General features: G+C 36.8%; 1 pseudogene across 1 annotated transcript; it reads left to right on the top strand.

Moving 5' to 3' along the window:
• Positions 1–5,371: 5,371 nt before the first annotated feature.
• Positions 5,372–6,017, top strand: LOC112611516 (annotated as a pseudogene). The gene has a single exon (XR_003116675.1). The product of XR_003116675.1 is annotated as a 60S ribosomal protein L18 pseudogene (transcript).
• The last annotated feature ends 2,066 nt before the right edge of the window (positions 6,018–8,083 follow it).

Raw genomic sequence — 8,083 nt, 5'->3', positions numbered from 1 at the left:
TAGTTGTTCTATAAGTTATTAAAAGTAGGGAAGTGAAATTTCAATGATTATTATTGAGTTATATATTTGTTCTTTTAATTCTGGTAGGTTTGCTTCAATTTCCGATTCCTGTCTTTGCCTAAGTCAAATATTCTTCTTTTTTTGTACCTTTGATTTTCTTTTACTATATTTAAAAAACATATATTTTCTTAGTAATTTCTTTGGGCTCTAAAAATTAACATTTTCTTTTTTGTTTCTTCTGCCAGTTCAACTGTGATATTAAAGTATTCTAGTAATTTTTCATTTCAGTAACTGTACTTTAAACTCCACAATTTCTGTTTGTTTATTTTAAAGATAATTTCGATCTATTTATTCTCTACATGGCAAGATATCTTACTCGTTTTTCTTTAATCCGTAGACATAGTTTCCCTTAGTCCTTTGAACACACTTACAATTGCTGATTTTCCTTTTGTCAAATAAATTCAATATCTGGGCTTCATCAAAGACAATTTCTATTCTATTTTTGTTTGCAATATACAGCGTGAATCACACTTTCCTGTTTCTTTGCACTTTAATATTTCTTTGTTGAAAACTGGACTTTTTAAATAATGTAATGTGGTTACATTGGAAATCAGGTTTTCTTTCTTTACCAGAGTATTTTGTTTTTGCTGCTTGTTGTAAATGTTGTTTGTTTGTTTAGTGACTTTCCTGATCTAATTTTCTAAAGTGTGCATACTTTATCATGTGTGGCCACTGAAATTTGTCTTAATTAGCATAGGAGTCAACTAATCATTGGACAGAGATTATGTTAATTCTCTTGAATTGATAAGTTTCCCAGCTTTTGCTGAAGAGTTCTCTGTGTGTATGGGAGTAGATCCATGCTCTAGCAGGCAGTTACATCTCTGCTTTCAACTTTACAATAGCTTTGTCATATATATATAAAATATGTCACATATATATTCACAATTTCTTTGGTCGCTGTGTGTGTGTGTGTGTGTGTGATGAAATGCTACTCAGCCATAAAAAAAGGGAATTAAATAATGGCATTCAGAGCAACCTGGATGGACCTAGAGATCATTATTGTAAGTGAAATAATTCAGGAATGGAAACCAAACATCGTATGTTTTCACTCATAAGTGGCATCTGAGCTATGCGGATGCAAGGGCATAAGAATGATTCAATGGACTTTGGGGACTTGAAGAAAAGGGTGGAAGGGTAGTGAGGGATAAAAGACTACCCATTGAGTACAGTACACACTACTCTGTTTATGAGTGCACCAAAATATCAAAAATCATCCCTAAATAACTTATTCATGTAACCAAAACAAAAAAAAGACAAAATTTATACACACACAAAAAATAATTCATGTAAATGTGATCTTTCTCTCTCAAAAAAAATTTAAATTTTAAAAGATGAAGAACTTACTTCCAGGTTGGGCACGGTGGGTCATGTCTATAATCCTAGCACTTTGGGAGGCTGAGTCGGGCAGATCACTTGAGTTCAGGAGTTCAAGACCAGCCTAGGCAACATGGCAAAACCCCGTTTCTAAAAAAAATAAAAAATAAAAAATGTATATGTATATATTAGCCAGTTGTGGTAGCACACCTGTAGTCCCAGCTGCTCAGGAAGCTGTAGTGGGAAGCTAACTTGACCGCAGGAAGCAAAGGTTGCAGTGAACTAAGTTCTTACCACCGCACTCCAGCCAGAGTGACAGAGCCAGACCTGTCTCAATCAGTCAGTCCAAAACCTTTACTTCCAGCTTATAAGCAATCTCAAGGTCAGCCAGAGGGGAGAGTAAAACCTTCTCAGATCTTTCCTAGAAAAGCCTATGGCCTTCTAGATTCCCACAAATATTTTAGAGATTTTAGAAGACACCTATGGATGTTTCATTGGCATCAACTGTTATTACCCTCTCAGTCAGCTGATGTTGAATGATTGCCATTGATAATTTTCGACAAACACCATAGAGATAAGGCTATTTACATAGAAAGAACTGAGTTAGGTCAGTTCCAAGGCCTGGAATGGAGTTGTTAGGCTGTTACCAGGAGAATCAAATAGTGATGATAATTCTCAGGGGATAGAACTCTTGGGAGACTCCTAACCCATTCTCATTTTTTCAGTGGCTACAAGGGTGCAGAGTTTCATAGCTACCATAATTGGTTTCAAGGCTACCATGGAGCTGTGGAGAGGAGGATGGGATAAGAACATGTCAAAACAATCTAAAGCTTACTGTTCTTACTGAGATTCAGCCATTTTGTTGAATAAATGCTGCTTCAATTTTCGTAAATCTCTAGTTAATTTTCAGAGTTCTGAAAACATTGATTTTAACAAATTTTGTCAGTGTTCTCATCATAGCTTTTATGGAAAGACAGTTTTTGTAGTTCTTAATCTGCCATTTCAGAAGTGCTTCTCCACTATTTCAACTTTAAAAACACTTTTCTATGTCATTACAAAAAATAAAAAACATGAAAAAGCAATATAGGGTTAATCTCACCATTTAACCAATAAAGAATCAGAGGATGAAATAACCTATTTGACAAATGTTTCCAAACAGGCAATGCCAATGACAGGATTACAACTGACATGCCTTGATTCTCTTCAGTTTCATCCAGAGTCACATAAAATTATAATATATGGTTTTCATTGTTTAATATTTAAACTCATAATACTTTTACTGACTTCCTTGAATATGCTACTTTATGAATAGGTGATCAAATATATATATACTATTCAGATAAGAAACATTAGAATCATTGTTCTTGTGATTGGAAATTATTTTACACTCATGTACCTCATCACAGTCTCCTTCTGAGGGTGTAGAGTTATGTTACACTTTACTGATATATAAATTATGTTATTTAACATATGTTTATATTGGATTTTGGACTTGACTTAAACTAAGATAAATGGAGGCTCTGTTAGTTATTGCAAGATACTAAATTGTAAGCATTCATTCTTTCAAGAGACTACCCAAGAGCAATTAAACTGCCACTTATGTGTGTAAATAATTCAGGCATTTTTCTGTTTTCTCATTGACACTCCCATGTAAAGAGTAAATGAGGAACTACCATTTAAAGTCACTGGATAATTCAAAGACAAAGATAATTCAGGCAGACATGTAATGCACATAATTTGACTAACCTTGATGAAGTGCAAAATGTTATAATTACAGAAAGGCAGATATTACATATTTATCAGTATAAGTTTAAATGTTTCTTTTTCTTATTGAATTGAACTGGGGAGAAAAGCATAGCAATGACATAAAATATACGGAATATATTTAAATTAGTTTATTAAAGTACTTTTTGAAAAAAAGCCAAAGAAACCAACTCTGCGAAACTTCAATAAAAGGAATTCATTAGCTCACGTTAGCAAATGAAAAAACAGAATTGCCAAGCTTGGGAAAGAGCAAGAACCTATTAAATCTTGGTATTTTTTCCTGGTAAGTGGTCTCATAGTGTTTTGTGGGACGACATCATCCAATTCCTCAGTTCCAGACTCCATTCCTAGAGTCTCAACTCAATATTCAAATTTTCAGTTCAGAGAGTTGTGTTGACCTAGTTTGATATCTATTATTACCCCGGTAGTCAGAGGGGCAGGGCCCTATGAACCTGTTCATGCTGTTTCTTTCACTGTCAATGAAATCAGGAAGTGAAACTTTGTCTTCAGTGTTTCTGGTCTGAAGAAAACAGTTATTCTTTGCCCAGGATCATAAGAATTTTTGATCCTTGTAAGGAACATAGGGAGCAATTAGATGTGCTATAAACAAGTCTTTATTCAATGTTTCAGTTTAGACTCATCTAATTCTTTCCATTTAAAATCTATATTATGCCAAGAAACATCACCCTTTTATGTGTCATATAATGTAAGCTAATATTAAATTAGTTAATGAAATGAAGTGTGAGAATGGCCAACTTCCTCAATGAGAAACTTGAATGCTTGTTCTGTGGATACATCATTCTTGATTAATTCAGCTTGAACCAATGTATATTTCAAATTTATTCTCCCAGTTGCATTCTTCTGATTTTACTTCCCCTCCATACCCTGCCTCTGTCTGCACTCCCGGCAAGGTTGAGTTTGAATAATGGCTACCACAGAGTCACAGCTTCTCCAGGCTAGAAGGATGCAATAGGCATTATAATGAGTGTTTGTTGCCTTATGTCCTTAGGGTCTGCAAGTCTCAGAGATTAAGTTTTTTGGTTTCTTTTTAAATTAATATCATTTTTTGGTATTTTTCTTATACACATTATATTTACTAATGTTAAAAACTCACCAATACATCATTATAATTACTACTTTTTCATCTGTAATCATTTCCTTAGCCCATTACAGCTTAGCTCCCAGCCACTGCTTTGGCTGCACTGGCACATATTTATTACATGCATATTAGGTTTCTACATGTTACAGGCCCCGAAGTACCATATACAGTAGGATTTTATACAATTGCTTTTCAAATAAGACAAAAAAGGGAAAAAAATGTAGTAATAATGGCTGTTATAATCACCTGATAACTTACATGTAGCTTATTATTCTCTTGATTAATTAATATTTATTATTATCAAGAAAACTTTCCCATAATCTCATTATTTATCTGTTATTAAAGAAAGACATAGCAAAATGTCCCCAACAGCCTGAGTTTCACCATCTGTGGGCACATTGCGAGGTGATGTGGGATCTTGATGAGTTTCTCCCTAACTGCTCATGGCTTCTATTTTATTAACTGGAATGTAAATCACACTGCCTTTCACCAAATCTTAGTCTAATAACCCTTTTCTAATCCCAATTTCTCTGAGAGAGCATATGCCCAGCAAAATAATTTCTAGAACTGATGTCTTAATGATTTAGACTTCTTCAAAATTGGAAGCAACTAAAAAATGAGTATCAGACTTAACGGGGATCTCCATAGGAGGAGCTCAGGTAAATCTCTGTGGCCTGCTGCTGTTAGTTGTTTGTATTGTCTGCACATAACTCTCAAGAAAGTCTGATTGGCCTACTTGAGAACACATGACAACTTTCTTAGTCAACATAGCTGCTAAAACAAAATACTATAGACCAGGTGGCTTAAAAACAAAAATGTATTTCTCACAGTTCTGAAGGCTGGGAAGTCCAAAGTCAGAGTGCCAGTATAGTAGGGTTCTGGTGAATCTCTGCTTCGTGGTTTGCAGACGGCCATCTTCTTAATAAGTCCTCTGGTGGGATAGAGGGAGACGGGGAGAGGGAGGGAGAGAGAGAGGGGTATGGGAAGGGGAGAGGCTCCTTTCTTTACTTGTAAGGGCACTAATGCTATCATGAGGTCTCCACTCTCATGACCTAATTAGACCCCATCTCTAAACACTGTCACATTGTGAATTAGAATTTTAACACATGAAATATAGAACACATTTCATCTTTCCGGACCTGGCCGAGCAGGAGGCGCCATCATGGGAGTTGACATCCGCCACAACAAGGACGGAAAGGTTCCGCGCAAAGAGCCCAAGCGCCAGGATATCTACCTGAGGCTGTTGGTCAAGTTGTATAGGTTTCTGGCCAGAAGAACCAATTCCACATTCAACCAGATTGTGCTGAAGAGGCTGTTTATGAGTCGCACCAACTGGCCGCTTCTGTCCCTTTCCCCGATGATCCGGAAGATGAAGCTTCCTAGCCGGGAAAACAAAACGGCCGTGGTTGTGGGGACCATAACGGACGACGTGCGGCTTCAGGAGGTGCCCAAACTGAAGGTATGTGCACTGCGCGTAACCAGCCGGGCCCGCAGCCGCATCCTCAGGGCAAGGGGCAAGATCTTCACTTTCGACCAGCTGGCCCTGGACACCCCCAAGGGGTGCGGCACTGTCCTGCTCTCCGGTCCTCGCAAGGGCCGAGAGGTGTACCGGCATTTCGGCAAGGCCCCAGGAACCCCACGCAGCCACACCAAACCCTACGTCCGCTCCAAGGGCCGGAAGTTCGAGCGTGCCAGAGGCCGATGGGCCAGCTGAGGCTACTAACCTTGGATCCTACCCTCTTATTAAAAAGATTTTGAATGCTGAAAAAAAATAAATAAATAAAAAATAAAAAAAGAACACATTTCATTCATAGAACCACCAAATCAAGTGAATTCAGCAATTCAAAACCTAACTCCAAAATTATATTAATTATGTGAAGATGGAATGAGAGGGTAGGAGTCTCTAAAAGAACAGTAACTCCAGGAGGAGAAAATATGACACCTCTATTTCCTTCCCTTAATGACAGATTGAACAAATTCAGTAGATTTTAAGTCACTTTTGATCATCAGAGAAGTACAAAATCAACTCTAAACCCATCTATCTCTTCCCTAACCTTGCTTCAGAATTAGACTTTGACTGGGGATCTGTACTAGGGGAGAAGCTATGGTCTGAAGACTGCTCCTTCTTTTCTTAATCTCCTCTTTCATCTGTTTCTAATATTGCCAAAACTAGGGAAAGTGATGCATATGCTTTATTCTTGACTGGGAAGCAATTGCAATTCTCTTTCAGTTGCTGCTACCTTCTGGCTAACACTGACACTTCTATGTGGCAGGCATCTTGGGCACATGGTAAAGGTTGTTTTTTTTTTTGTTTTCAGCTTTGGCAATGGGGGTGGGCAGGTGCTGTGGGCTATTGCTACTGCCTAGTTCACTGATTTGTATTTTATGTGTTATCAAGGATGTGCTTGACTTCTTTCAGCTCTTGCCAACTTAGGTGCATTTTTGAAACTGTTCCTACCAAAATACACTTAATTGGCAGGGAGCCATTTTTCTTGAAATACTAGCAAATACTGTACTGCAAGCCTAGTCATAGTCTGTAGTGTCCAGTTGATCCACACGGATACACGTAGAGCATTAATGTCATGCCAAAGAGTGGGAAAGAGGGTATTTCCTGTTGCTCCCTTTCTCTCCTGCCGTTTCTCTCCAAGCCACTACTCATCTGCTGAGCTTGTCGCAATGGCAGTTCAGCAGAACTGCCCCCTAAGCAGTGACTGAGAATGAACAACTTCCTACATGTTTCTTTGACACTTAATTCTTCGCTCAGCACCGTAAGACAGGTCAAAAAAATTAATTCCTCACAAAACTGACTTCAGTATCATTTGTTCACTTTCTGTTTACATCGTGTCAAAATACGTCTATGTACAGTATATAGGAAAATCAGTCCTTTAAGGTCCTATGTGTGGCAAATATTTCCCTGTTTTATAAATTAACCCCTTGAAATGTTTTACTAAAAATAAAGTTGCAATTTTTATGTAGTAAAGTGTATCTTTTTTATAATTTGGAATTGTGTTTTATGCCTCAAAATCTTTTTCTCTATAAGATTATAATTTCATTCACTTTTGGCAATCATAAAAATGCACCTGTGCAAATAGATATTTGATTCATTTGAAATTTATTTTATTGTAAGGAGAATGGTGAAGGTACTATTTTATTTTAGTAGATACCCAGTTTTCCCAGTATAATTTACTTAATAATTTGCATTTTCCTCATTGATTATAATGATCACTAGTGTATATTAAGTATCATGCTGTTTTCTTGGAAATCTACTTTTAAGCATTAATGAGCTGCTCATTTTCTAGATTCTGTATTGTTTGGTTAGTTTTGTAATTGTTTAGAATGATACATTTAAAACTGTAACATGTCCATTAACATGGCATCTTTCTAATTGCTTAAATCTTCTTACATGTTCCTTGGTAGAATTTTGATATTTTCATAATGTAAGTACAATACACTTATAAAGTTTATTTTCAAGTGTTTGTGACACAATAAGAAATATATATATTTGTTCTCTACACCCCTGTTTCTGAAACAGAGTTACTAAAACACTTGTAATTTTCTGAGTGTCAGGGATGTTAGGAATATCATTTGTTCTAATATTTGATCTTTGACCCTGGTTTGTGACACAGAGATCCTAAATCTCTTGGAATTTCCTGGGTGATGAGAGCCTCTTTTGTTTAATAAGTGACTTATAATGATCTCCCGGATAGCTTCAGGATGGGGACAGGTCACCAGAAAGACCAAGCCATGATTAGAAGTTTAGAACTTGCAGTTCCCCCTACCCACTTCCTCCAGGAAATGGACAGGGCCTGATGGTCAAGTTAATAATCATTTTTATGTGATAATGTC

The sequence above is a fragment of the Theropithecus gelada genome, chromosome 18 (assembly GCF_003255815.1).
Source record: "Theropithecus gelada isolate Dixy chromosome 18, Tgel_1.0, whole genome shotgun sequence".
Classification (NCBI taxonomy): Eukaryota; Metazoa; Chordata; class Mammalia; order Primates; family Cercopithecidae; genus Theropithecus; species Theropithecus gelada.
Note: the sequence above shows the minus strand (reverse complement) of the source record. Positions and strands in the feature narration are given on the sequence as shown.